This window comes from Podarcis bocagei (genome assembly GCF_964188305.1).
Source record: "Podarcis bocagei genome assembly, chromosome: 11".
In the NCBI taxonomy this organism is placed as follows: domain Eukaryota; kingdom Metazoa; phylum Chordata; class Lepidosauria; order Squamata; family Lacertidae; genus Podarcis; species Podarcis bocagei.
The window spans coordinates 1,371,524-1,398,387 of record NC_138136.1 but is presented as its reverse complement, the minus strand read 5'-3'; the positions used below and the strand labels follow the sequence as shown (position 1 = coordinate 1,398,387).

Sequence of the window (26,864 nt, the reverse complement as noted above, 5' to 3'; positions counted from 1 at the left end):
GAACCTGTACCGCTCCAAATATTGTTGGACTCTACTTCATTGCTGACTGAGGCTGGTGGTTTCCAAAAAATCAAGGACCACAGGTTCTCCAAGAATGGTTAACAAATAAAACTTTTTTTCAGACTCAAGGTAAAAAGTTTTTGATATTAGGAATTTATGAACCGAATGAGGGGAAATCAGAATTTTACAAGTTGCATGAGACAATGCTGGACTATCTGGACTATAGCAACATCATTATGATGGGAGATATGAATGGGGTGGTCTCTACAAACATGGATAAGTCACAAAACCAAAACCTGACAAAAGATGGCAGACTACCTAAAACCTTTTTTGAACTAACTGACAATATGGACTTGATTGATATCTGGAGGACAAAGAACCCCCTAGGAAGAGAAGGAACATTCTTTTCTGAAGCCCATCTGACATGGACAAGAATCAACCAAATATGGATAACTAGAGGAGTGGCACCTAAGACTAGAAAAGTGGAAATCTGCCCAAAAACCTGCTCCGACCATAACGCTATGAAAATGGAAATGAGATTAATCCCAACCGGCTCCTTTAGATGGAAGATGAATGACACCTTGTTAAGAGATCAGGAGATTATCAAGAAGGCCCAAAAGACTTTAAGAGATTATTTTGAAATAAATTTGAGCACCACAGTGGAAAAAAGAGTAATCTGGGACGCAAGTAAAGCTGTTATGAGGGGGTTTCTGATACAACAGAATACGATAAAGAAAAGATTACAGAATGAGAAAAAAGATAAGATCTTGGAGAAAATAAGAGACAGTGAGAAAAAGTTAAGATTGAAACCAAAATCACAGGAGATCCTGAGAGAAATCAAATTTCATCAAGCACAATATGTCAAATTGATGAACCAAGAAGTTGAATGGAAGATTAAGTTAATGAAACAAAGGACATTTGAATCAGCAAATAAATGTGGGAAACTGCTTGCATGGCAGTTGAAAAAGAGACAAAAACTGAATACGGTTACAAATTTAGAGATTGAAGGGAGAAGCATTCAGAACCCCGAGGAAATTAGAAAGTGTTTCCAGAGATATTTCAAACAACTCTATACGCAAGGGCCGCAAAAAGATATCGAGATAGACCAATTTTTAAAAACAAATGGACTACCAAAATTATCTCAGGAAAAGAGAACAATCCTGAATTATAAAATAACACAACAAGAAATAGAAGGTGCCATTCAGAATATGCAACTTGGCAAATCTCCAGGGCCAGATGGACTTTCCTCCAAGTACTATAAGATATTGAAAGATTATTTGACACAACCATTAATGGAGGTTTGTAATGAGATCTTGGAGGGGAAGAAGGCACCGGAATCGTGGAAAGAAGCTTTCATCACATTGATACCTAAACTGGAAACTGAAAAGACTCAACTTAAGAACTACCGTCCCATCTCACTCCTGAATGTGGATTACAAAATTTGTGTAGACATTTTGGCAAGTAGATTTAAAAAAGTGTTAAATGGAGTAATTCATAAAGATCAGGCAGGTTTTCTCCCAGGCAGGCATTTGTTTGATAACACTAGGAATATCATTGATATCTTGGAACTTTTGCAAACGAACATCAATACAAAAGCAGTGTTAATTTTTATAGATGCGGAGAAGGCCTTTGACAATAATTCTTGGAAGTTTATGAAGAAAAACCTTGAAGGGATGGGAGTGGGACGGGGGTTTGAAAATGGCATAGATGCAATCTATTCAGAGCAAAAAGCCAAACTGATAGTTAACAATGTGGTGACAGAAGAGTTTAAAATTGAAAAAGGAACACGACAAGGTTGCCCTATATCCCCTCTGTTATTTATCTCGGTCCTGGAGGTGCTCTTGAACATGATCAGAGGGGACCAGTTGGTTGAAGGAATACAGGTCGGAGTGAAACAGTACAAACTTAAAGCTTTTGCAGATGACTTGGTTTTAACATTACAGGAGCCAGAATCTAGTACGAAAAGAGTTTTAGAATTGATTCATGAGTTTGGTCGGGTGGCTGGTTTTAAATTAAACAAACAAAAAACCAAGGTTTTGGAAAAGAATTTGACACCTTTGGAATCAGAGAGGTTTCAGAAAGAGACAGATTTAAATGTGGTTAAAAAGGTGAAATACCTAGGGGTTAATTTGACTGCCAAAAATTTGAATCTATTTAAAGATAACTATGAAAAATGTTGGTCAGAAATTAAAAAGGATTTAGAAACTTGGTCAAGATTGAAACTTTCCTTGTTGGGTCGAATTGCTGCTATAAAGATGAATGTATTGCCAAAGATGTTATTTCTGTTTCAAACCCTACAGATTGTGGACAGAGTGGAATGTTTTGGAAAGTGGCAGAGAGACGTCTCTAAGTTTGTCTGGCAGGGCAAAAAGCCCAGAATTAAATTTAAAATACTAACTGATGCAAAGGAAAGAGGGGGATTTGCCCTGCCGGACTTAAGGTTATATTATGAAGCTGCAGCTTTCTGCTGGATGAAAGATTGGTTACTTTTAGAGAACACTGATGTCCTGGATCTGGAAGGGTTTAATAATGCTTTTGGATGGCATGCTTATCTGTGGTACGACAAGGTAAAGGTTCACAAAGTGTTCAAGAACCATATTGTCAGGAGAGCAATATTTAATGTCTGGACAAAGTACAAAGAATTATTAGAAAATAAGACCCCAAGGTGGCTATCACCAATGGAAGCTAAGGCCCGGAAAAGACTCAATATGGGGGCCGCATGGCTGAAATATTGGGAAATAATAGAAAAAGTTGGAGACACTTGGAGGCTGCAGAGTTTGGAGAAACTAAAGGATAAGGTGCGAGATTGGTTACATTATGCTCAAATCAAGGAGGTTTTTAATTTGGACAAAAAGATAGGATTTCAGGTGGAAAAATCGAAATTAGAAACAGAATTATTAGAACCAAAAACTAAGGTACTTTCAAGAATGTATAACTTGTTGCTAAAATGGAACACTCAGGATGAAACAGTTAAATCAGCCATGATAAAATGGGCTCAGGATATTGGGTACAACATTATGTTTGATGACTGGGAACGGTTATGGACCACCGGTGTGAAGTTCACGGCATGTAATGCCTTGAAGGAAAATATTATGAAAATGATATATAGGTGGTACATGACCCCAGTCAAGCTTGCAAAAATATACCACTTGCCTGATAATAAATGTTGGAAATGTAAAGAGGCTGAAGGGACATTCTTTCACCTCCGGTGGACCTGTCCAAGAGTGAAGGCCTTCTGGGAAATGATCTACAATGAGTTAAAAAAGGTATTTAAGTATACCTTCCCCAAGAAACCAGAGGCCTTCCTCTTGGGCATTGTTGGCCAGAAAGTGCTAAAGAAGGACAGAACTTTTTTTATGTATGCAGCAACAGCAGCAAGAATACTTATCGCAAAATATTGGAAGACACAAGATTTGCCCACACTGGAAGAATGGCAGACACAACTGATGGACTATATGGAGCTGGCCGAAATGACTGGCAGAATCCGAGATTTGGGAGAAGAGACAATGGAAGAGGACTGGAAAAAAATTAAGGACTATTTACAAAAACAGTACAAACTGTATGAATGCTAAGAAATTGCACGATTGAAAATAATATGGTACCAGCAACTTAGTTGAAAGATATAGGAGACTAAGTGATGGTTAAGAAAAGGTTGAAATCTGAAGTAATACTATGTTTAAATTAAGATGATAAGTATTTGACAAAAATCATTTGAAGTTTAGAGACATAATATCTGAGAAGTACAAAATAAGAATTGAAATAAGGTAATAATTTGCTGTTTTTAACTTTATTACAGAGAACGCAGGGAAGGGAGATGTGAGGAAGTCCAGTTAGTTATCAAAAAATACGTTATGTACAGTTATGTTTCTCTATGTTATATGTTTGTGTTGATGTATGTTTCCTTTTGTTTGTTATTTGTTGGGTGAAGGGATTGTATATGTTTGGTGATTTCTTTATATTTGAAAATTGAATAAAATATTTTTTTAAAAAAAATAAAACTTTATTATGCACACTTTTTTGCAATATGCTAAATATTAGGAAGAACTTTCTGGCAGTAAGCTGTTTGACAGCAGAAGGTGATGGAGTCTCTCTTTCACAGGAGGCTTTTAAGCAGAGGCTGAATGGCCATCTGTCCTGGAGGCTTGAGCTGAGATGCCTGCATTGGTGGGGGCTGGACTAGAAGACCCTTGGGGGTCCCTTCCAACTCTGCAGTTCTGTGATTCAACAGTACAAGAGGGAAAATATCTGGACACAATATGAATTATTGGCATGGCTAAGGAATATGAAGAGCTGTGACTTTGACACAAAAGTTTTGTGTTTTTTTAAAAAAAACTGTGAGTCACAATTATTCTATCTTAAGGTTCATGAGGCATGTTTCTGCCAATGTGATTTATTTTAGATGCTTATATGCTGAATGAAGTCTGAGATGTCATGCAACGGGTTTCCTAGGAGATTTCCAATCTAGGTCCTAATCAGCTCCATATCTGTTTAGCTCAGAAACATTGCTACAATTAGATTTAAGCAGTTTTTCAGTAATCTGGGGAAGATTTGAGTTTTTGTCAGAACAAACATATATATATTTACTATTCAATGAGTTCTGCAGAGTTCAACAGGTCTTACTACAGCATAATTGGTTAATGGATTACTATCTGAAGTGCTTATGCTTATATGTGTTATGCCCATTGTTGTTGTTTTTTAAATTCTGGAAATAATATATTTTGGGTCCCTTTCCTATATTTCAAGGGCTTTGATATTTTGTAAGTTAGAGCCTTTTGGGTCAAGAGGGGTGGAAATGCTTTAACTCCAAGGACTTCCGGGGAGGCGCCTCCGGCAATGGCTGGATTCCTCTGATCGGGAGGAATCAGCTCCATGGAAATCTGGGTCTGGCCGCCACGGCGAAGGCGGAGACCCGTTAAAAATCACAGGCGGGAGAAGCCTGTGAGTGTGGGATTCGGCAGGCACCTTTTGCGCCTCCCCCACTCACAGGGAAACCCGGTTTCGGGGATCCGGAGCGACGTGGGGTGAGCGGCGCGGTGCTTCAAATCATCTGCTTCTTCCACGGAGCGAAGCCGCATAGCTGTTGTCAGAGAGCTCTGACTTTTTCCTGTGGACAATTTGACTCTAAAGTAACTACCCGTGAGTAAAGCTTAATCGGGAAAATTGGATTTTTAAAACGTCTAATTTGGCATCGAACGGGGAAGGTTCAATACAGGAAGTCTGCCTTCCTCTTTTGTAAATAGACTGAAGCAATTGAGGCTGCAAGCTGAAGTCTTGGAAAGCTTTTTGTAAAAGACTAAATTTTCATAAGTAAAGAATATAATCCCCCCCTTGGAGGCAGGAGAAGAGGGGGGGGGGAGTTGTGGACTGAGTTTGCCTGTGGAAGAGACCAAGAGAGGTAAAATACCGCCGCTCGGACCCTGGGAACGGGCTGCTAGTAGGTCCAGCGTTTGGTGGGACGTTTATTGACAGCGTCTGGATCGTTAATTGACATGTAGCATAAGAGAAGACACATTGTTTCTACTGTCTCCAGCAGTGAAAGTAACTGAAAATTGAAATTAGTTTTGGGTCGTTTGAACTGTGCCTATAAGAGGATATTATTTATCAATACAAATAGAAACTGTTTCCCTCTAGTGGAAGTTCTTGAAACTGGCGGCTATATAAGATCTGGGCTGGGAAATTTCCAGCTGTAAGATAAAAACCGTGAGACTGTGAGACTGACCTTGAATCTATTGAGTGTTATGGCAGATGGGAAAGACGGAATGTCGCCAGAAGAGGCCTTAGTATTAGTGAAAATAAATGACTCGCTGGAACAGCTTCACAAGAAAACGGATGTGATAAATATGAAAGTGGATGCTGTAAATATTAAAATTGACTTAATGGCAGAAAGTTTAAATAACCTGGGACAAAAGGTGAATACCAATACAGAAACCACCCAGAAATTGATACAGGAATCTACCCTGATACGGCAAACTGCGGATGACGTTAAGGAGGAAACCCTTGCTGCTGAAGTTAAAGTAATTCAACTGGAGAGAGAGAGAGTCCCATCCATACAAGGACAACTTGATGAATATAAGCTGACACTTGTTATGACTGAACTTAAAGAGAAACAGATGAAATTGAGGATCAGAGCCCTACCTGAGGAAAAGGAAAGCTTGATAGAGTTTCAGGAGGAGATAAGACTAACATTGGTTGAGAAAGAGAGGTATTTGGGGGTTAGTATGACCACCAGAAATGTGAATCTATTCAAGGGCAACTGTGAAGGACATTGGCTTGAAGAGAAGGGGGATTTGGAAATAGGGTTAAATTGGAAGTTGTTATTGTTGGGCCGAATTGCTGTGGTGGGGACGAGGGTTGCTGTGATGTCGGGGATGTTGCTTTTGTTTCATAGACTCATAGAGTTGGAAGAGACCACAAGGGCCATCGAGTCCAACCCCCTGCCAACATTGCAAGCTTTGAATGGGAGGGATTGTCTCAGGAGGTGGCAGAGGGACGTCTCTAAATTTGGTTGGCAGGGCAGGAAGCCTCGAGTAAAATTTAAGATATTAACGGATGCTAAAGAAGGAGGTGGACTTGCCCTGCCAGACCCCTAAATTTTGTTGTGAATCATCTGCTTTTTGCTGGCTGAGAGAATCGGCAGAATCCGAGACCAGGGAGAAGAGCTGGTGGAAGAAGACTGGAAGTCTAAAGACTATTTATAGAAATATAGCAAAATTAATGAATGTTAGAACAAAGTTGGAATGAAGTTATATGGCTTTAGCAGAAATGTTATAAGGAATTAAGTATAAATAGAGCATTAAAGGGAACACAATAAGGTTAGAATGTGTTAAGATAATTATAGGATAGAAAACAGAGGAAGATGGAAAGGAATTGCTGAAATAATTAATTGATGTGGAAAACAAAAAGGGAGGTGCAAGGAAGTCGTGGAAATAAGCGAACGAAAGATATAACATTGAAATTGTTTAATGTGCTTTAAATGGTCTTTGTTTTGTTTTATTTGTCTTATGTGTTAGTGTTTTGTAGTGTTTTTGTATTGTATTGTGTTGTTTTTTGTTTGTTTTTTCTTTTTGTTTTTTTGTTTGTAGTGTTTAAATTTTTGGAAACTCAATAAATATTATTTTTTTAAAAAAAGGAAAGGCTTTAACTCCAGGATCATTATTGTGGTGCCCTGCAGGTTTTGTCAGCTATAATTTCCAGGCAGCCCTGGCCAATAGTCAGGGATGATGGGAGTTGTAGTCCAAAACATTTGAAGGGCACCATGTTGGCTACCCCGCTTTAAGTAAATTAAAAATTATTTGTAGACACACAAACTTATTTGCCACTGTTGCTTCCTGTGGAAGCATAGTGGTTTAACTGGTCAGCTAAATGCCCTAGAAGCTTTTGAATGTAGCCTGAGTGTTATTGTAACTTAAAAAAAAGATGGTACTTTTTTCAGGCATGCTATTTTCATCCCAATGTGGCCATTATGACCACAACATTAGTAATTATGACCACAACAGTGCCTGTTGTTGGTAATCAGTTGTAGGAGTGACCACATCATTTTTTCAGTTTAACAAGCGTTTATCACACTTTCTCACAGAGAAGAGCTTAAAGTGAAGAAGAACCAAGAGTATGTGGTCCCCTTTAAAGGACTACATTTATTTAGAAACAGAGTAAGTGTGCGATAGGTTTATTTAACTGAATACAATCTTCTTCACAAGTCAGAAATGTTTTCCTATATATAGTGTGTGACTGAACAACACAGAAGACACATCTTCCTGAATAAACTACACAATGCTATAGCAGCCATAGTTTCCAACATCAATCACTGGATGATTTCAGTTTTGTTATTGACAAAAGTGTTCAGAAACAATGATCAGTGAATTTTATATAAGTTTATTCAGAAGTAAGTCCCTTTGATTTCAATGGAACTTACTTCCAGGTAAGTGCATACAGGATTGCAATCTCAAGAGTCTCTTGTCATCTTTAAAAAGAACAAAATTGATTATAGACCAGGAAAGTATATGCCATAATCAAAGTTGCTAGTTTTTATGTGCCGCAAGACTTATTGTTTTTGCTGAAATGGTTGAACATGCTTATCCTTCTGAAAAAGAATTCAGTTTGCTAATACTGTTTCCTAACTCACCATTGAACTACACTGAACACACTGTATCTCTAATCTCCTCTGATCAGTAGGTTAAAAACTTTAATCAAGAAATTTTAAGGTACAATGAGATCTACATACAGTGGTACCTTGGTTCTCAAACGCCTTGGTTCCCAAACGCCGAAAACCCAGAAGTAAGTGTTCCGGTTTTTTAACGTTTTTCGGAAGCTGAACATCCGATGTGGCTGTCGGCGATTGTTTCCAGAGCACCCGCACTAATCAGAAGCTGCGCCTTGGTTTTTGAACATTTCAGAAGTCAAATGGACTTCTGGAACAGATTATGTTTGGCACGTTTGTTATTGTTATTTATTTTATGCTTTTGTTTTTGAGGCTTTTTTTGGTTAATTTGTTTTTGTGACTGTGTGGAACCCAGTTCAGCTACTGATTGATTGATTGATTGTGTGACTGCGGAAATGGATAAAAGCCCCCCATCCAAACAATGACTATCATCTGTGCAGGTAAGAAAAAAACCTAATTTTAATTTTTATCATTTACAATACTGTCTTATTTATTTTATAGTACAGTACATTGATTATTGCTTTCATTTTATGGATCAATGGTCTCGTTAGAAAGCAAAATTCATGTCAAATTGCTGTTTCAGGGGTTGTTTTTAAAAGTTTGGAACAGATTAATGCATTTTGTAATACTTTCTATGGGAAAGCGCGCCTTGGTTTTGAAGCGCTTTGGTTTTGGAACAGACTTTGTATGTGTGATGGACCTCCATGGCATTTGATCATCTCTGAGATTCAGTGCTACATTATTTACCTGAATTATTTACCTGAAGAGCAAAACTAATGTATCCAACTGAGTAGATTAAAGGTATGTGTGTGGGATTTTACATGACACTGTAAAAATACATCATAAAATTTGATTTCAGGAATAGATAATGGCAGCATTGTAAACATTTAAGTTCCCAACTTTTGTAAAATAATAATTGTTTTTGTCTATCAGATATTAAAAACTATTATTTGAGGCAACTTATCTCCTCTAAATCTGAGATCAAAATTTGATTTGAGAATCTAGAGATTGAAATATTCTCATTCTTTGCTTAGATATCTTTTTAGCATGTTTCTATGTTCTGTATAAAGGAATGTTGCATGTGGTTTTGTCATTGAAGAGATGATGGAGAAAACACTTCTGTCATCTAAAGTCCTTATTTCAACAATCATAGGCTCCTACTGAACATCGTACACAACAAAGCAGCTGATACCATAAAGCACAATATTTGGTTATTCCAAGAGGGGTTTCTTTAAAAAACATGTTTTTGGCTTGCTAGATCAGAGTGTATGAAACATTTTGTTAGTTCTGAAATAATGGTGTTCCAGTAGACATTTTTTCAACCATCTTTCCACACAGTGGAAACCACTAGAAACTTGAGATTAAAGCACTATAACACTTGAAATCTGGAATTCATAGAATCAGAGTTGGAAGAGACCACAAGGGCCATCGAGTCCAACCCCCTGCCAAGCAGGAAACACCATCAGAGCACTCCTGACATATGATTGAATTCAAGGCTTTCAAATGATATCAGCATTCATTTCTTTTGCTGACAGTTCTTAAGTTTTCTTACCTTAAAAAACTGTCACTTTGGGGCAGAGTAGGAAGGGGAAAGGAGTTTCCTGGCTCTGTTCCAAGACAGGAATGACTATCAACAAACCAACCAGCTATAGACCTCAAGCCACAGCAGTTCCTTTCCCAGAGGAGAGGTCTTCATGGCTCCTGTAATGAAATGAACCACTAAATGTTATATGTGAAAGGTCTCTTAGAAGTTCTGCTATTAAGCTTTGTTATGAACTGGAAGCCTGGCTTAATTGCTCAAGGGCACATACTTGTGAAGAACTGTTTGTCAACTAGGTTGATAAATGTATAGACCTTAAAAGAGCCCAACAGGTTCAAATTGTTTTACAAGTTGAACCTAGTAGTCAAAAGTACAACTGCGGCTGTCAGGCCCACTGGACAGCTCAGTCAGTAGAACATGAGACTATTACTCTCAGGTGGACTTGAGCCCCACATTGGGCATTGCAGGGGTTGGACTAGATGACCCTCGAGGTCCCTTCCAGCTCTACAATGTTATAAGTGGACAAGTCTGGAAACGATGCCTTATGAGGAACGGCTAAGGGAGCTGGGCATGTTTAGCCTGGAGAAGAGGAGGTTAAGGGGTGATATGATAGCCATGTTCAAATATATAAAAGGATGTCATATAGAGGAGGGAGAAAGGTTGTTTTCTGCTGCTCCAGAGAAGCAGACACGGAGCAATGGATCCAAACTACAAGAAAGAAGATTCCACCTAAACATTAGGAAGAACTTCCTGACAGTAAGAGCTGTTTGACAGTGGAATTTGCTGCCAAGGAGTGTGGTGGAGTCTCCTTCTTTGGAGGTCTTTAAGCAGAGGCTTGACAACCATATGTCAGGAGTGCTCTGATGGCGTTTCCTGCTTGCCAGGGGGTTGGACTCGATGGCCCTTGTGGTCTCTTCCAACTCTATGATTCTATGATTCTAGGTGCCCAGCCATTGGCAAGGATATGGTACAACAGTGATTTATCTGAGATGCTGAAGTCACTGAAGCCATCAAGGAACAATGCCTAGAAGTACTTTGTCAGAATAGGCTCCAGGCAGGGAGCAACCCAGCACCTACTTTGCCCTCCCAAACATGTGAGAGGCAAGTTTAACCTTTAATTGCAAGTTCTTGGGCATAGCCCTGTTCGGTGCACAGATATAGGCTAAACACCCATTTTGCACTTATGGTAAGTTTCTTCAATGTGTTTTGCTTTGATTTTGTTATGTTGTTTTGGTTAGATTTTGTACACTGCATAGATACTTTTTTTATGAGTTTGAGGTACAGAAAGGAATGAAACGAGCACCACTGGGTTAGCAGACATTACTTCCGGGAAACTATGCACAGGATTGCGGTCGTGTTAGGAATCATGGTATGTACTGCTGCTCTTTAGAATTCAGTGTGTTCACATTTCGTAGAGGAGGTCCACACAGCTGCCTCCATCCTGGACTGTCCTTGGAGCGTGAACATGGGAGCTCTCCTGAGGAACGACAGACAAATGGATTAATATTGAAAATGCTTCTAACATTTAATTTCTGCATCTTGTTTTAGATGAGAGAACTTGTATGTCCTCTGCCAGGCATAGGCAAACTCGGCCCTCCAGATGTTTTGGGACTACAACTCCCATCATCCCAGGACCAGTGGTCAGGGTCCCAAAACAGCTGGAGGGCCGAGTTTGCCTATGCCTGTCCTCTGCCTTCCACAGCGATTTGTCAAATTGTCACATCTATATCCCATCTTTCTGCCAAGAACCTCCAGGCCCAAGGTCATCCTGAGAGCCTGATGGCAGGTTCAGAATTTGAACCTGGGCCTCCCTCTTTTATCCCACTCTCCACACCCAATATCCTTGACCAGTCAATATGTGTCCGCCAGGCCTCTGAGAGTGAGAAAGCAGTTTTATGCCTCAAGTGTAAACTTTGCTTGAGGACGTGGGTGGCAGTTCAACAGGTCTGGCTTTCCGACACTTCCTTGCCCAGCTGCTCTCCCGTGAGCTTTGGAGCTTAGGCAGGGAACACAGGAGCAGCTGCGCTTCAAGTGGCCTCCAGTGTGCTGCCCCCGGCACACAAGGAGCGGGGCGGCCCTGGGCTGGCCAGGGCCTCGTGAAGGCCACACTGGCATGCAGCAGCTGGCCAGGCGCCCGGCTGGCGGGCGTCCATGGCAAAGAGCAGGCAGCCTGAGGGAGTGCTGGCCTCGCTCCAGCTCAGGCCATGGGCAGCCGCTCTCCCTCGGCACCGGCTGCTTTTCTCGGGGCTCCAGAGAGGGGTCTCCTCCAGGCAGGGCCGGATTTATGTATCGGCTAAGTAGGCTGAAGCCTAGGGCCTCCAGATCTAGGGGGCCTCGGCAGCCTGCCCGCTCCCCAGCACTGCAGTCTCCCCTCTCCCAAAATTGCAAACCCAAGACTTCATGCGAGGGCATTTCTCCCCCATTTCAATGACATTTTGCTTCAAAGGGAAAGGCGGACTTGGACATCATCTTCCTCCATAATCCTCTAAGGGAGAGGTCACATACTCAACTTGGATACCACCCTCCCCCATGATCCTTGGGATATCCAGTCAAGTACACAGCACCCCTCCCTTGAGGGGAACAATGAACATCCCCTGATGGGTTTCCTGAGGTTGGTGTTCCCACAGCCCATCCTCGGGAAGGCCAGAAGGCAAGGATATGCAGTGATAGTTGTCTTGTTCTTTAGGTGGCGGGTACTTAAGGTGTTGGGAACCTGATCTGATATCCGGGGCAAGTTGATGAACTTCCCAGGCAATATAATTTGTAAGCTCAAGGTGTGTTTTTTAAGGATAACATTACAACTTCATTTTCCTAAAACATTATACTTATTCCACAACAGGTTTACAAAGTTCAGTAAAGTGGTACCTCGGGATAAGAACTTAATTCATTCTGGAGGTCCGTTCTTAACCCGAGGTACCACTGTAATTGCAAAAGTTTTTCAGTGTTAATTCTATGCATTTTTAAAAATCACCATGGTATTTAAGGTCACAATAACATCTTAGGTCCTTTATGAGAATTGCAGAATTTTAAATCCCTTCTCTTCACGCAATCTTGTTTCGAACACTTCCATTTCCTTCTAGTCCGGAGGGTGGGCCTGGGGGGCCTCTCTTCATCCCGGCCGGCCGGCCGGCCCTCTTCTCCCCGGCCCCTTCCGCGGCCCTTGGCCTCTCCTCTCCCCAGGCCTGCGGGCGACCCAAGCGGCGGCGGCCGCCTCCTCCTCCTCCTCCTCCTCCTCGCCGGATGCCTTGGCGAGCGGCCACTCGCTGCGCCGCCGCCGCCGCCTCCTCTTTCGGGGCCGAGCCTGAGGAGCGAGCGCGGCGCGAGCGAGCGCGGGCGGAGGGCGGAGCGGAGGGCGGGCGAGGCGCTGGCCGGGAGGCTGCGGAGCCGAGCCGGGGCGGAGCCGGAGGAGGAAGATGGTGGAGCGCGAGGCCGGGCGAGCGGCTCCGCGGAAAGCTGCTCTCCAGGTGGGCCGCCCAGCCCAGCAGCGCCGCCGCCGCCTCGGCCTCCGCTGGGCGCCCTGAGTGCGGCGGGCGCCGCGGCTCCCCAGACAGGTAAGGGCCGGGCGGGCGGGCGGGCGGGGGCGCGAGAGAGATGCGCGGCTCCCTCGGGGCCGAGGAGGGGCTGTGGGGGAGCAGGCGCCGCCCGCCCGCTCGGGAGGCAGAGCCGCCGGGTCTCCTCAGCCGCGCCAAGGGGCCGCGGGAATGGCTTCTCGGAGGGCTCCTGGGGGGGGGGGGCGCGGCCGGGTCTCCTCCCTGCCTGAGGCTGCGGGGCCCGCCAGGTGCCGCATCGGAGGGGAAGCCGACCTTCCTCCGTCGGAGCCGCGGATGCGCCCGCAGCGCCCAGCAGCCTCCTCCTCCCCCCTCCGCCCGGGCGCCTCCCTGGGGCTGCAGCGGGGAGCTCCCGCGAGTGCCTTCTCCCCTTTCCTAAAGGCTCGTTTTGAGAAGACTTGGCGCAGCTCTCCAATGGCTGCAACGTCAGATTTTAAAAAATGCTTCTCGACCATATTATCTCCAAAGGAACGGTACCCACCGCCAAGAATGAACGGAAGGCTCACCCTTTTCCTGCCTCCGAACAATCCTTCATATTAAATGTATGCAAATGCAGGGGTGAGGGGCAGATCAGACAGGTGACATAAATTTCTCGCCTTATTTTGGTATGGATGTGCACATCCATCAATATGCATTTAGGCATCCCTTTGTTTATGTATTTCCAGAGACCCATCTACATCATCTGAACAATATCTGAGTCACAGTACCTTGCATTCTACTGCACTGCTGTCAAAATGCGAAGTGTTTTTTCTGTGTTTCCAGAAGCACACATACAATGCCATATTTATTGCAGGCTGAGAAATGGAGAAAAAAAGTACAGTATTGTATTTTTGTTGCTGCATTAACAATAACACAAAACAGGAACCATTTCTGCTTAGTCTTAAATCTGAAAGTCATTCCAGAAACTTAGTATATCAAGCATATCCAGCATATCCCTAGTGACATTTTTTGGGGGTATTTTTTTGGGGGGGGGGAGCTGTGGAGGGGCAGATCTGCATAACATCCATGCATCTCCATCCCTAAACATATTAAGACCAAAATCCTACGCATGCTTTCTTGGAAATAAGTCCCGTGGGTTTTGCTTATGAGTGAGCAATGACAGGATTGTGCTGCACAGCTGTGGTCCTTCATACACCGAGTTTCACATAAGCAACAGAAACCACAGTGTGGCTTACTTTTGAGTAAATATACAGCGGGTAGGACTATGTATGACCAGTTAAAGAAAGTACAGTTAAATCCATGGGGGATATTCCCAGTTGTGTGATTGACCATGGCCTCAAATTAAGTCAATCTTTGTAATAATACTGTCCAAGATTTGATTGTCTTTTAATTCTAACTTATATACAGTGCTATTTTTCTAGAAAAAGGGGTGCTGGAACCCACCATGAACACCTCACTTGTTCTCTTATAATGGCAATGGTGCCCAACTGAGAGGTGCCAGAACTGAGTTCAGGTGAGTTCCAGCTGAAAAAAAGCCCTGGGTATATATTTATTCTAAATAGGCAATCTAGGGTTCCTCATCACCACTGAAAATCGTGCTGTTAGCCTGTTTTAAAGCACAGCATACTAGCCAATAGTATTTAGAAAATGAAAGCAAAATAGGAGTACTGTGTACTGTATATAGCTTTATTATAGCACTACATTTTCTGTATATGCCTCTGTTGCAGCTTTTTTGAGAGCAGTTTTGCTTATAAGTTTGAAATCTAGAAAGTATGTACACGTCAGCTTCTTTTTGTCCTGCTGTGTTGTACCTTTAATAACTATGACTAGCAGAAATTCAGCAGGTGACTTTCTTTATGGTTTGTAGGTTCTGCATTGGGGAATACTGCTACATTTCTCTTTGTCTCTTAGCTGTAAAAGTTTTAGGAATCCCATCACTAAAAAGTGGGCAAGCTTAATAGAAAGTTGGGTTTCGTTGTGGGAGATAATCAAATACTATGGAGGTAACTGAGTGGCTTTGGGCTAATCATGTTAACTTACTTCCGATGGTGTTTATGAGACTATACAGTACATTGTGATAAAGTTGAAAGCCAGGTTGACTGAAAATGTCTATTGTGTTTGCTATAAAATGATTGAAGAATGGTTGCAGTAATCTGAATTTAAAAGTGCCATAAACATCAGATTTGAACTGGTTTGGCCAAGTAATAGTAGTACTAGACATATATCCTATAATTCATGGAGGTATAATGCCTCTTTTGTAGCTGTTCTAGCTTGCAGCTACATTTTTGTTATGCACTAATGCGCCTGGCTTGATTTGAAATAGGAGTAATGTCTTTTGACTGTTGTTTTGTCTTCAATGTAAAGCCTCACATTTTAGAAAGCTGGTATAGAAAAGATATTTGTAGTTTGAGTCATTGGTTGATTCATTGAAAGATTGCCAGGGGAGGTAGACTCTAAGAGAGTGCTTCTTGAGAGAAGCAGAAATGTTTTTCATATTGCATGCTGAAAATTTATTTTGTATTAGCTCAAAATGAATTCTGCTGTTTGAAAAATGTACTGTTCTTAAAGCTATGATCCGAAGCATACTTGCTTGAAATCAGTGGAATATCTAAATGGATGCATTTAATACTGAGTTATAAACTTAAATTTTTTGAAGCTTCTAAGTGGTTTTTTAAAAATTGCAAAAATTGAAAAACCAGCAATAGGTAAAAAAAAAAAGCAATAAAATTGGGAAAAACCCTCTAAACCTTCTAAATATGAATATGTAAAGTGGAAGGCAGCGATGTTACTTTTGCTTTTGTAATAATTGTTTTTTATTTGCTGGGATTAAAATAAAATTTAAAAATATGTAATGTATTAAATCGTCAAGAATAAGTATTTAAAGAGCTGAACTGTTTGATCATTGTCATTCTCAGTTCAACCCTTAATTGACATAGCTGCCTCTCTGATGTCTGATATCTAATAAAAGAAGCCTTAAGAATGAAAGGTGATACAAGCAAGAGACATTACACGTACTTCTGAAAATCAAGAAAATATTTAATAAAAATACAAAAGAAGAATGAAAGGTGTTGTCTGTGACCTTCAAGGAAATGTACAAAGGTGTCGTTGACTAAATGTGGGGAACTGACCAAAAGCAGGCCGGCCAGCTTGCCTATCATGGAAAGGCAGGAGATGAAGGTCTTCCTTCCCCTCAAGGTTTCACAGAAGGTTGTTCTGACTCACAATCACTGAATTAATTTGAACTCTGCATTTAAGAAATTACAACAGTGGACCATTGCAACATTTTAGATATAATACCTCTTCATTCTTCCCCTTCCAGTTCCATCCTGTGGCAGTACAAAATGAAATTTAGGTCTCTTCTACATAAACTCAGGCCACATATTACAGAGTTCTTTCTGTGTGCAGTTGTATAGGGTGTTTCTCCACCTTTTTCAAAAAACCAAAATCGTCTCTGTGGGCAGAGCAAGACCAGATGAAAATGGAGGTTATGCAGACCTTTCCCATCTGGTCCCCAGAGGACCCCATATGTTTTCTCTCATATATATAAATGGTAGAAGCAGCTTCAAAAGGTTGCTTTAGAGCTGAAAAAAATGATCAGAGGGGAGAGGATTAAGCACGCTCTCTACTTTCAGTCTTTCTTTGCTTAGATTGATTTTGGTTTTAAAAAGAAGAAAAAACCAGGTAGAAAGAACCTCATGGAGTTAGACAGAATCTTTAATCAATGCTTGTGTATTTTCTTAAGATTGCAGAAATATCTCAGCCTGCCATTCTTTGTGTTGTGTGATGTACGGCACACAGTTTTGCTTAAATTTCACTTGTGCTGGTATGGTTCCCTTCAACCTTCCTCTTGGTTTAGTCTACAGTTGGTTTCCCTGGCCCTCTCCAGATGTTGATGACTACATCATCCCTGCTGGAAGCAGGAGTCCAACAGCATGGGGAGGGCCATAGGGTACCTGCCTTGATTTAAATAGAACAAGGAACAGGATCTGGGAGACCCTGGAAACACACATTTTCTTATTTCAGTGTGAGAGCTTGTTTGTGGTGTTTTCAGGAGTTTCACAAGAATGTATGTGAGGAAAAAATATGTGGAATCATATATGTGTGTATGTATATATACATACATACAGTTTTATACATTTTATTATGACCTTGTTCAAATGTGATACCAGGTCTTCAAGAAGAACTGACCCTAATGGGACACTGAAGGCGCTCAGATTCTTTTGTTAAACAGGTCCCTTGACCATGATTCATAAAATATTGCCCTGCCAACACCTGGGCTACAAGTTTTTGGTCCGCTCACAATGCACATAGTGGCAAGGCTAACTGGTTTTGAATGAAACACCAGGCATGTCTAACACTGTGTGGGTAAGCTATTCTTGATCACCCAGAAACTTAATTAAATCAGGGCCAGACCAAGTTTGGTGTCCGTCTTCGTAAAAAAAAGCTGGAAATGTCAGATTCGGCCGCTGGACTAAAATCTATGGGAAAACAAGAGTGTACCCTTTGACAACCAATTGATAGGTTTGTGCTTACTGGTGGGTTATAATAATGGTTGAAAAGCATTACTAGGGTGTTGGAATGATGACACTTGACTATGACTTGACTGGGTAGACAATGTCACTGTGCTCAAGAGTTGCTTCCTCCAGTGTCTGTAAATACTGCAGTGAAGCAACACCCTCTAGTGCCCATTAATTCTTGCTTCCAGACTAAAATATGTGAGAAAACAAGGGGCTCACACATTAGAGCTCACAGGTTTGGCAGACTCTTAGCAAATACATTCTTGTCAGCCACTGTGAGGTGAAACCCATCACAAGTGGGGTCTGCAGGGTTATGTCCTGGGTCCTTTGTTGTTCAACGTTATAAAAGACTTGGATGAAGGTCTTGAGGAGATGCTTGGGAAGTTTTTGAGGTTTGACGTTTTCTTATGTTTGTATATGTTCTGGAAGCTGCCAGGGTAGCTGGGGAAACTGATGGGTGGAGTATTGTTGTTGCTGCTGCTATTATTATTATTATTATCATCATCATCATCGTTGTCATCATCATCATCATCATCATCATCATCATTATTATTAAATGTGCAGATACCACCAAACTGGGAGGGGTAACTAATGCTGCAGAAGACAGAATCAGAATTCAAAATGACCATATAACAGATTGGAGAACTCGGCCCAAGTTAACAAAATGAATTTCAATAGGGACAAATGTAAAGTTCTGCACTGAGGCAGGAAGAACCAGATGCACAAATATACTGGATTTCCAGTAGTACATGTGTAAAGGATTTAGGGGTCTTAGTAGACCACAAGCGTAACATGAGTCAACTGTTTGCAGCAGCAAAAAAACTAATGCTATTCTAGGCTGCATCAACAGAAGTATAGTGTCCAGGTCAAGGGAAGTAATAGTCCCACTCTATTCAGTTTTGCTCAGACCACACCTAGAATACTGTGTCCAATTTTGGGCACCACAATTTAAGAAGGATGTTGACAAGCTGGAAGGTGTGCAGAGAAGGGCAACCAAGATGGTCAAGGGTCTGGAAACCAAGCCCTACGAGGAGCGCTTGAAGGAGCTGGGTATGTTTAGCCTGGAAAAGAGGAGACTGGGAGGAGATGGCGTCAGTAGGATAGCTCAGTTGGATAGAGCATGTTGCTAATAATAATAATAATAATAATAATAATAATAATAATAATATTTATTATTTATACCCCGCACTTCTGGCTCAGTTTCCCCAGCCACTCTGGGCGGCTTCCAATCAAGTGTTAAAAACAATACAGCATTAAATATTAAAAACTTCCCTAAAGAGGGCTGCCTTCAGATGCCTTTTGAAGATAAGACAGCTGCTCATTTCCTTCGCATCTGAAGGGAGGGTGTTCCACAGGGCGGGCGCCACTACCGAGAAGGCCCTCTGTCTGGTTCCCTGTAACCTCACTTCTCGCAATGAGGGAACCGCCAGAAGGCCCTCTGCGTTGGATAACACCAAGGTTGCAGGTTCAGTTCCCGTCTGGGACAGCTGCCTATTCCTGCCTTGCAGGGGGTTGGACTAGATGATCCTCAGGGTTCCTTCCAACTCTATGATTCTGTATTATAACTGTCTTCAAATATCTAAAGGAATGTCGCATGGACGATGGAACAAGCTTGTTTTCTCGTGCTCTGTAGGCTAGAACCCAAACCAATGGCTTCAAGTTACAAGAAGGATGATTCTGACTAAACATCTGGAAGAACTTTCTGAGGGTAAGAGCTATTCAACAGGGGAAAGGACTCCTTTGAGAGGTGGTGGACTCTCCTTCCTTGGAGGTTTTTAAGCAGAGGTTGGATGTCATTTATGTTCTAGTTGAGATTCCTGCAGGATCCCTCTCCTTAGCAAAGATCTTAGCAGGAGCGGGGCGGGGATCTCTCAGCTGGGAAGGGAGGCTTTGCCCTCCCCAGCTGAGCTGCCGCGAGAGATCCCTGCCCCTGCTCCTGCTTGCACAGGAGTAGGAGCTGGATCGGGCTGCTCAGCTGGGGAGGTGCAGGCTCCATCGCACTTTCCATTGAGGGGTTAGAATAGGGTTCACGCTGGGAAGGGAGGCTTCGTGCTCCCCAGCTGAGCTGCCCCGATCCAGCTCCTCCACCTTTGCAAGCAGGAGCGGGGGCACTCAAAACAGAAGTGTGGCACTGAAAAATGAAGTGTAACACTCAAATCAGAACAGTTCGGATTCTGAAAAAAGTTCACAAACTGGAATACCTACTTCCGGGTTTGCAGCGTTCGATTTCCAAGTTGTTCATGAATTAAGCTGTTCGAAAACCTAGGTACCACTGTATATTTCAGTGGGCAGAGAGGCAGACAGGATGCGGTGGACACCCCAACAGAGCTATAATGGCTTGAGTGTGCTTCCTTGGGCAACTTCCTTATCGCCCATCTGAAAAAAGAAGGGGACTTCCTAGGGGAATGTTACAATGCCTAGGGGATTGTAACATGCATTGCTCTGGAAATGGGCCAGGGCGAGATCTCTGGGTGTTCTTCAGTAAATCAGCAAATGTTTCTAAATTCCAATAGTTTAATAGAAAATTATAATATATGTGTATGCTATAGCTGGATGGCTTGGTGCTGATCTCTTAACCTTCATGTTCCCACCTGGTTTCCTTGACTGTGTCTTACACACCCCAGTGCCATGACTCAAAATTTCCCAGAACATCTGCCTCAGTGAGATTGCTGTTGAAATGAGAAACAGGTAATAAACATTTTAAATATGTGCTTAAAAGTTGTACAATGTGCCTTTTACAGATGTGTAGTCTGTATTGATGGTGATTGGAAAAAATGGTGGGGTTTTTTTGGGGGGGCCGATACAGATCATTGATCAACATAATAAACCAGAAACTCAAAGCAGTACAAAGGCATTTTTAATAGCCACTAAAAAGAAGTATTCCCATTCAAGTCTGATTGTTGCCAATGGACTCTACAAAATGATATGCTGTTTTCAAAATGGAAATCAATTGGTGTTTTCACCTGCACTTTTCAGTCGCAGCTTGCACAGAACTACCTGATAAGCATGTGTTAGGATACTGAAGATAATCATTCTTTTATTTTTAATACAGTTAAACCCAGTCTTTATGCTAGAGTTCGTATCGGTTCAATTAATGCTCATTTGAATAATCTGAATGTAGAGACAGTGCTATTTGATAAATAAAATTATAGGAATTAATTCGCTGAATTTCATGTGAGAAAAAAAAGTTTTCCTGACTGAAGCTATTCCATAAGTGTTTATGATACATGGAAAGAAAATGAATTGGGTTGTTTGAAATATTTATATATTTAAGCTAAATAAGTTTGGAAAATATAGGCCTGCAAAATTTTCAGCAGCTCCAAAAGTTCAAATATTATTCACCTAATGAAAGGCTTGGGCTTCCTTTGCCAAACGCTTGGTATTTTACAAAAGTGGTAAGGGGATAAATTCTTTATTATGAGATGACAAATTATTTTACTATTTTATTAGCAATAGAGGAGAATCATAGAATCATAGAATAGAATCATAGAATCATAGAGTTGGAAGAGACCACAAGGGCCATCGAGTCCAACCCCCTGCCAAGCAGGAAACACCATCAGAGCACTCCTGACATATGGTTGTCAAGCCTCTGCTTAAAGACCTCCAAAGTAGGAGACTCCACCACACTCCTTGGCAGCAAATTCCACTGTCAAACAGCTCTTACTGTCAGGAAGTTCTTCCTAATGTTTAGGTGGAATCTTCTTTCTTGTAGTTTGGATCCATTGCTCCGTGTCCGCTTCTCTGGAGCAGCAGAAAACAACCTTTCTCCCTCCTCTATGTGACATCCTTTTATATATTTGAACATGGCTATCATATCACCCCTTAACCTTCTCTTCTCCAGGCTAAACATGCCCAGCTCCCTTAGCCATTCCTCATAAGGCATCGTTTCCAGGCCTTTGACCATTTTGGTTGCTCTCCTCTGGACACGTTCCAGTTTGTCAGTGTCCTTCTTGAACTGTGGTGCCCAGAACTGGACACAGTACTCCAGGTGAGGTCTGACCAGAGCAGAATACAGTGGCACTATTACTTCCCTTGATCTAGATGCTATACTCCTATTGATGCAGCCCATCAATAGATGAGTAAATTAGTCTGCCTAACTGCCAGCGTAAAATTTTATTTTAGAGAAGAAAGGTTTTTAAACTTTTCTATGGAATTACTCAAAAATGTAATGAAAATATTGGCCTCGTTCAGATTATCATATCTTGGTGGAATACTAAGGTAAGCCAGAGCCTTTTGTCGTCCCCCCCCCAGCCCCCTCTCTCCTTTATTAGCCATGCACTGTAATGAAACCTGCAAGTCTCCAATTTGAACTACCCCAATGACTTAAACCACTGTTTGAAGCTGTTGCTTCTGAATCTGATAAACATAGTTTCCTGGTTTGGACAAAATGGAAACTTCTGAGTCAAATTGCTGCATGCTGCAAAAAGAGGAGAGAAGGGCAAATGCCCATAAGGCTCAAGCTGAGATATAATTTGTTCGAGTGGGGCTGCCCTATTTGAGCATTTTGTGTCTGTATACATGGAAAGCGAATACTCTACAGTGATACCTTGGTTCTCAAACATAATCCATTCCAGAAGTCCGTTCCAAAGCCAAAGCATTCCAAAACCAAGGTGCGCTTTCCCATAGAAAGTAAGGCAAAACGGATTAATCCATTCCAGACAATTAAAAACAACCCCTAAAGCAGGAATCTAAAATTAAATTTAACAGAAATTTTAGTACAGTGGTGCCCCGCAAGACGAATGCCTCGCAAGATGGAAAACCCGCTAGACGAAAGGGTTTTCCGTTTTTGAGCTGCTTCGCAAGACGATTTTCCCTATGGGCTTGCTTTGCAAGACGAAAACGTCTTGCGAGTGTTCCGATTTTTTTCCGCTCCCCCCCTTTTTCTAAGCTGCTAAGCCGCTAATAGCCTTTTAGCCGCTAATCCGCTAAGCCTTTAATAGCCACTAAGCCTTTAATAGCCGCTAAACCGCTAATAGCGCTAATCTGCTAATAGGGTTGCTTCGCAAGACGAAAAAACCGCTAGACGAAGAGACTCGCGGAACGGATTAATTTCGTCTTGCGAGGCACCACTGTATCTAATGAGACCATTGATCCATAAATGCAAGCAATAAACAATGTTAACGGTTGTCTTGCCTTTGCTGCTTTTATCCATTTCTGCAGTAGCACAATCAATCAATCAGTAGCTGAACTGGGTTCTACACAGTCACAAAAACAAAAAACCTGCACAAACAAAAACACAAAAAATAGCAAAAACAAAAGCACCAAATATAAGCTCCAAATATCACCTCAGAACACTGCAATCAGAAATGAAAGACTTCTGTCGGAATGGTAGGATGCAAATTAGCAGCGGAACACTAAAATTAGAAGAGGAACTTATCAGTTACAATGGTAGGATGCAAATTAGCAGTGCAACACTCAAAACGGAAGCTCAGGACTCAAAATGGCGCCTATTCGGCTTCCAAAACAAAGTTCGACAACTGGAACACTCACTTCCGGCTTTTCAGCGTTCGGGTTCCAAGTACCGTATTTTTTACTCGGTAACATGCACTTTTTTCCTCCTTAAAAATAAGGGGAAATGTTTGTGCGTCTTATAGAGTGAATGGCTACGGGCGGCGGTGGGATCCATGGCTCCCCTTCCTTCCCTCCTCTGAGGCTCGCTTTAAAGCAGCAAAACAGACAGGAGCTGCCCGCTTTGCTGCTTTAAATAGTTTAGTACAACATTTGATTCAGAATATTTTTGTGTGTGTTTTCCTCATCTAAAAACTAGGTGTGTCTTATGGTCAGGTGCGTCTTATGGAGCCACCCCTCCCAGTTTGGTGTCATCTGCAAATTTGATCAGGATGCCCTTGAGTCCATCATCCAAGTCGTTGATAAAGATGTTGAATAAGACCGGGCCCAAGACAGAACCCTTTGGGTTCGGTCAGTCAGCCAGTTACAAATCCACTGAGTGGTAGCATAGTCAAGACCACATTTTACCAGCTTCTTTACAAGAATATCATGGGGCACCTTGTCAAATGCCTTGCTGAAATCAAGGTAGGCTACATTCACTGCGTTCCCTTCATCTACCAGGCTTGTAATTCTGTCAAAAAACGAGATCAGGTTAGTCTGACATGACTTATTTTTCAGAAATCCATGCTGACTATTGGTGATCACAGCATTCCTTTCTAGGTGCTCACAGACTGTTTGCTTAATGATCTGCTCCAGAATCTTCCCTGGTATTGATGTCAGACTGACTGGGCGGTAATTATTTGGGTCCTCTCTTTTCCCCTTTTTGAAAATAGGGACAACATTTGCCCTCCTCCAGTCTGCCGGGACTTCGCCTGTTCTCCAGGAATTCTCAAAGATGACTGCCAGTGGTTCTGAGATCACATCTGCCAGTTCTTTTAAAACTCTTGGATGCAGTTCATCTGGCCCTGGAGACTTGAATACATCTAAACTAGCCAAGTATTCTTGTACTATCTCCTTAGTTATTCTGGGCTGTGTTTCCTTTCCTGAATCATTTGCTCCAAATTCTTCAGGTCGGGCATTGTTTTCTTTATCGGAGAAGACTGAGGCAAAGAAGGCATTGAGGAGTTCAGCCCTTTCTGTGTCCCCTGTTTGCATTTCACCATCTTCTCCTCTGAGTGACCCCACTGTTTCTTTGTTCTTCCTTTTGCTACGAACATACCCATAAAAGCCTTTTTTGTTGCTTTTAACCTCTCTAGCAAGCCTGAGTTCATTCTGTGCTTTAGCTTTTCTGACTTTGTGTCTACACGTGCTGGCTATTTGTTTGAATTCCTCTTTGGTGGTTTCCCCCCTTTTCCATTTTTTGTACACATCCTTTTTAAATCTTAACTCAGTTAAAAGTTCTTTAGATAGCCACCCTGGCTTCTTTAAGCACCTTCCATGTTTCCGTCTCATTGGTATTGCCTGACGTTGTGCTTTTACTATCTCCCTCTTAACAAACTCCCAGCCATCATGAACTCCCTTTCCTGTTAGTATTACTGTCCATGGGATCTCACCCAGCACTTCCCTAAGTTTTATGAAGTCGGCTTTCTTAAAGTCAAGAAATTGAGTCCTAGTATGCTTGGCTGCTCCTTTCCGCTGTATAGTAAACTTCAGAAGAGCATGATCACTCGTGCCTAATGATCCTTCCACTTCTACCCCACTAACCAGGTCATCAACATTGGTTAGGACCAGATCTAAAATGGATGTTCCTCTTGTTGCTTCTCCCACTTTCTGGACAATGAAGTTGTCTGCAAGGCCAGTGAGGAATTTGTTTGACCTTATGCTCTTGGCTGAGTTTGACATCCAACAAATATCCGGGTAATTGAAGTCCCCCATTACTACTATCTCCCTTCCTTTTGCATGCTTGGCCATTTGTTCCAGGAAGGCATCATCTATGTCCTCCGTTTGGCTTGGGGATCTATAGTAAACTCCCACAATGAGGTCTCTGTTATTCTTCTCTCCCTTAATTTTGACCCAAATGCTCTCACTTTGGCTTTGAGGTTCTAAATCTTGGATCTCTTCACAGGTATACACATCCCTGACATATAACACCACTCCTCCTCCTTTCTTGTCTGGTCTGTTTCTCTGAAATAGATTGTATCCCCCCATTATTACATTCCAATCGTGGGACTTATCCCACCAGGTTTCAGTGATGCCTATTATGTCATATTTAGTTTGCTGTACCAAGAGCTCAAGCTCATCTTGTTTATTTCCCATGCTTTGCGCATTAGTGTACAGACATTGAAGTCCATTAATCATTCCCCCGTGTCTCTTATTTAAGGATTTTTTCCTCCCACCACTAGGTCTGCGTGCTGTTTGCTCCATTTGGTCTATGACATTTGGATGATCATCTTCATCAATTGATAGACTCCTACCTTCAGGAGCACTGTCTCCCTCCCCCACATTAGTCAGTTTAAAGCCCTCCTGATGAGGTTTCTGAGATTTTTGGCAAAAACATTTCTCCCAACCGTTGTGAGGTGCAGCCCATCGCTTGCCAGAAGTCCATCTTCAAGAAACTGCAGTCCGTGATCTAAGAATCCAAACCGTTCCTGTTTACACCATTTGCGAAGCCAGCTGTTCACTTCCACTATTTTTCCCTCTCTCCCTGGGCCACGTCGTTCAACTGGGAGGACAGATGAGATGACAATTTGTGCATTTAGTTGCTTCAATTTCCTGCCGAGAGCCTCGTAGTCTCTTTGGATCTTCTGGAGGCTATTGCTTGCAGTGTCATTGGTTCCCACATGAACCAAGAGGAAGGGGTATTTGTCAGTGGGTTTTATGATTCCTTGCAGTCGTTCAGTTACATCTTGGATCTTAGCCCTGGGGAGACAGCACACTTCCCGAGACATCTTGTCAGGCCCACAGATCACTGCTTCTGTTCCCCTCAGTAGGGAATCCCCTATCACCACTACATCTTGATTAATAATTGTTGCAGCAAATCCTTTCCATAATTCATAATATTCTGTCATTACATTACCTTACTCTATTTTCATCTTATAAAATACCTTAAAACTTAAGACTTAAATCTTAATTTTTACCAACTTCTCATAACCATTACCTTTTTACCTAATTCTTAAAACATTTTTACAAGAGCCATGTACAGTGGTGCCTCGCAAGACGAAAAGAATCCGTTCTGTGATTCTCTTCGTCTAGCGGTTTTTTCGTCTTGCGAAGCAAGCCCATTGACGGATTAGCGGATTAGCGCTTTTAGCGGCTTTTAGCGGCTTATCGGCTTATCGGATCAGCTGATAAGCGGCTTAGCGGCTTAGAAAAAGGGGGGAAGGAAAAAAACCCTGTAGGAACTCGCAAGACATTTTCGTCTTGTGAAGCAAGCCCATAGGAGATTCGTTTTGCGAAGCACCTCCAAAACGGAAAACTCTTTCGTCTAGCGAGTTTTCCGTCTTGCGAGGCATTCGTCTTGCGGGGCACCACTGTAATTTCATTTCAACATTTTTCCAATGTTCATAATTTTATAAAACATTTCTAATGATAAAAAATGAAAATAAAAACAATCCAATCTTTTTCCAGCGTCCCCTCCCCCCGGTCCCGGGATTGTCAGTCCTTTTTATCCCATTAGTCTGGCACATTAACCTGGTGATCTTATATCCGAGGCCTTCAAATCTCTTCCATGTCCCTTCCGCAGCTCTTCTTCATATTTTCCTTTCACTCGTGGG

The 26,864-nt window shown here is 42.1% G+C and overlaps 1 protein-coding gene and 1 long non-coding RNA gene across 4 annotated transcripts in view; both read left to right on the top strand.

The window, feature by feature from the left end:
* Positions 1 to 4,721: 4,721 nt before the first annotated feature.
* On the top strand, positions 4,722 to 7,314 carry LOC308597898. Its single transcript, XR_014013266.1, has 2 exons — positions 4,722 to 4,794; positions 7,135 to 7,314. It is a non-coding gene; the product is annotated as an uncharacterized lncRNA (long non-coding RNA).
* A 5,843-nt stretch (positions 7,315 to 13,157) lies between these two features.
* APBA1 (amyloid beta precursor protein binding family A member 1) overlaps positions 13,158 to 26,864 on the top strand; it is a 90,145-nt gene continuing 76,438 nt past the window's right edge. The window contains exon 1 of one of the 3 annotated variants that reach the window (XM_081213647.1): positions 13,158 to 13,249. The gene's annotated coding sequence lies outside the window, so the exon portion shown is untranslated. Of the gene's footprint in view, positions 13,250 to 20,327; positions 20,392 to 26,864 lie in introns of those variants that run through there. The other 2 variants (XM_081213648.1, XM_081213645.1) reach the window with 2 other exon arrangements.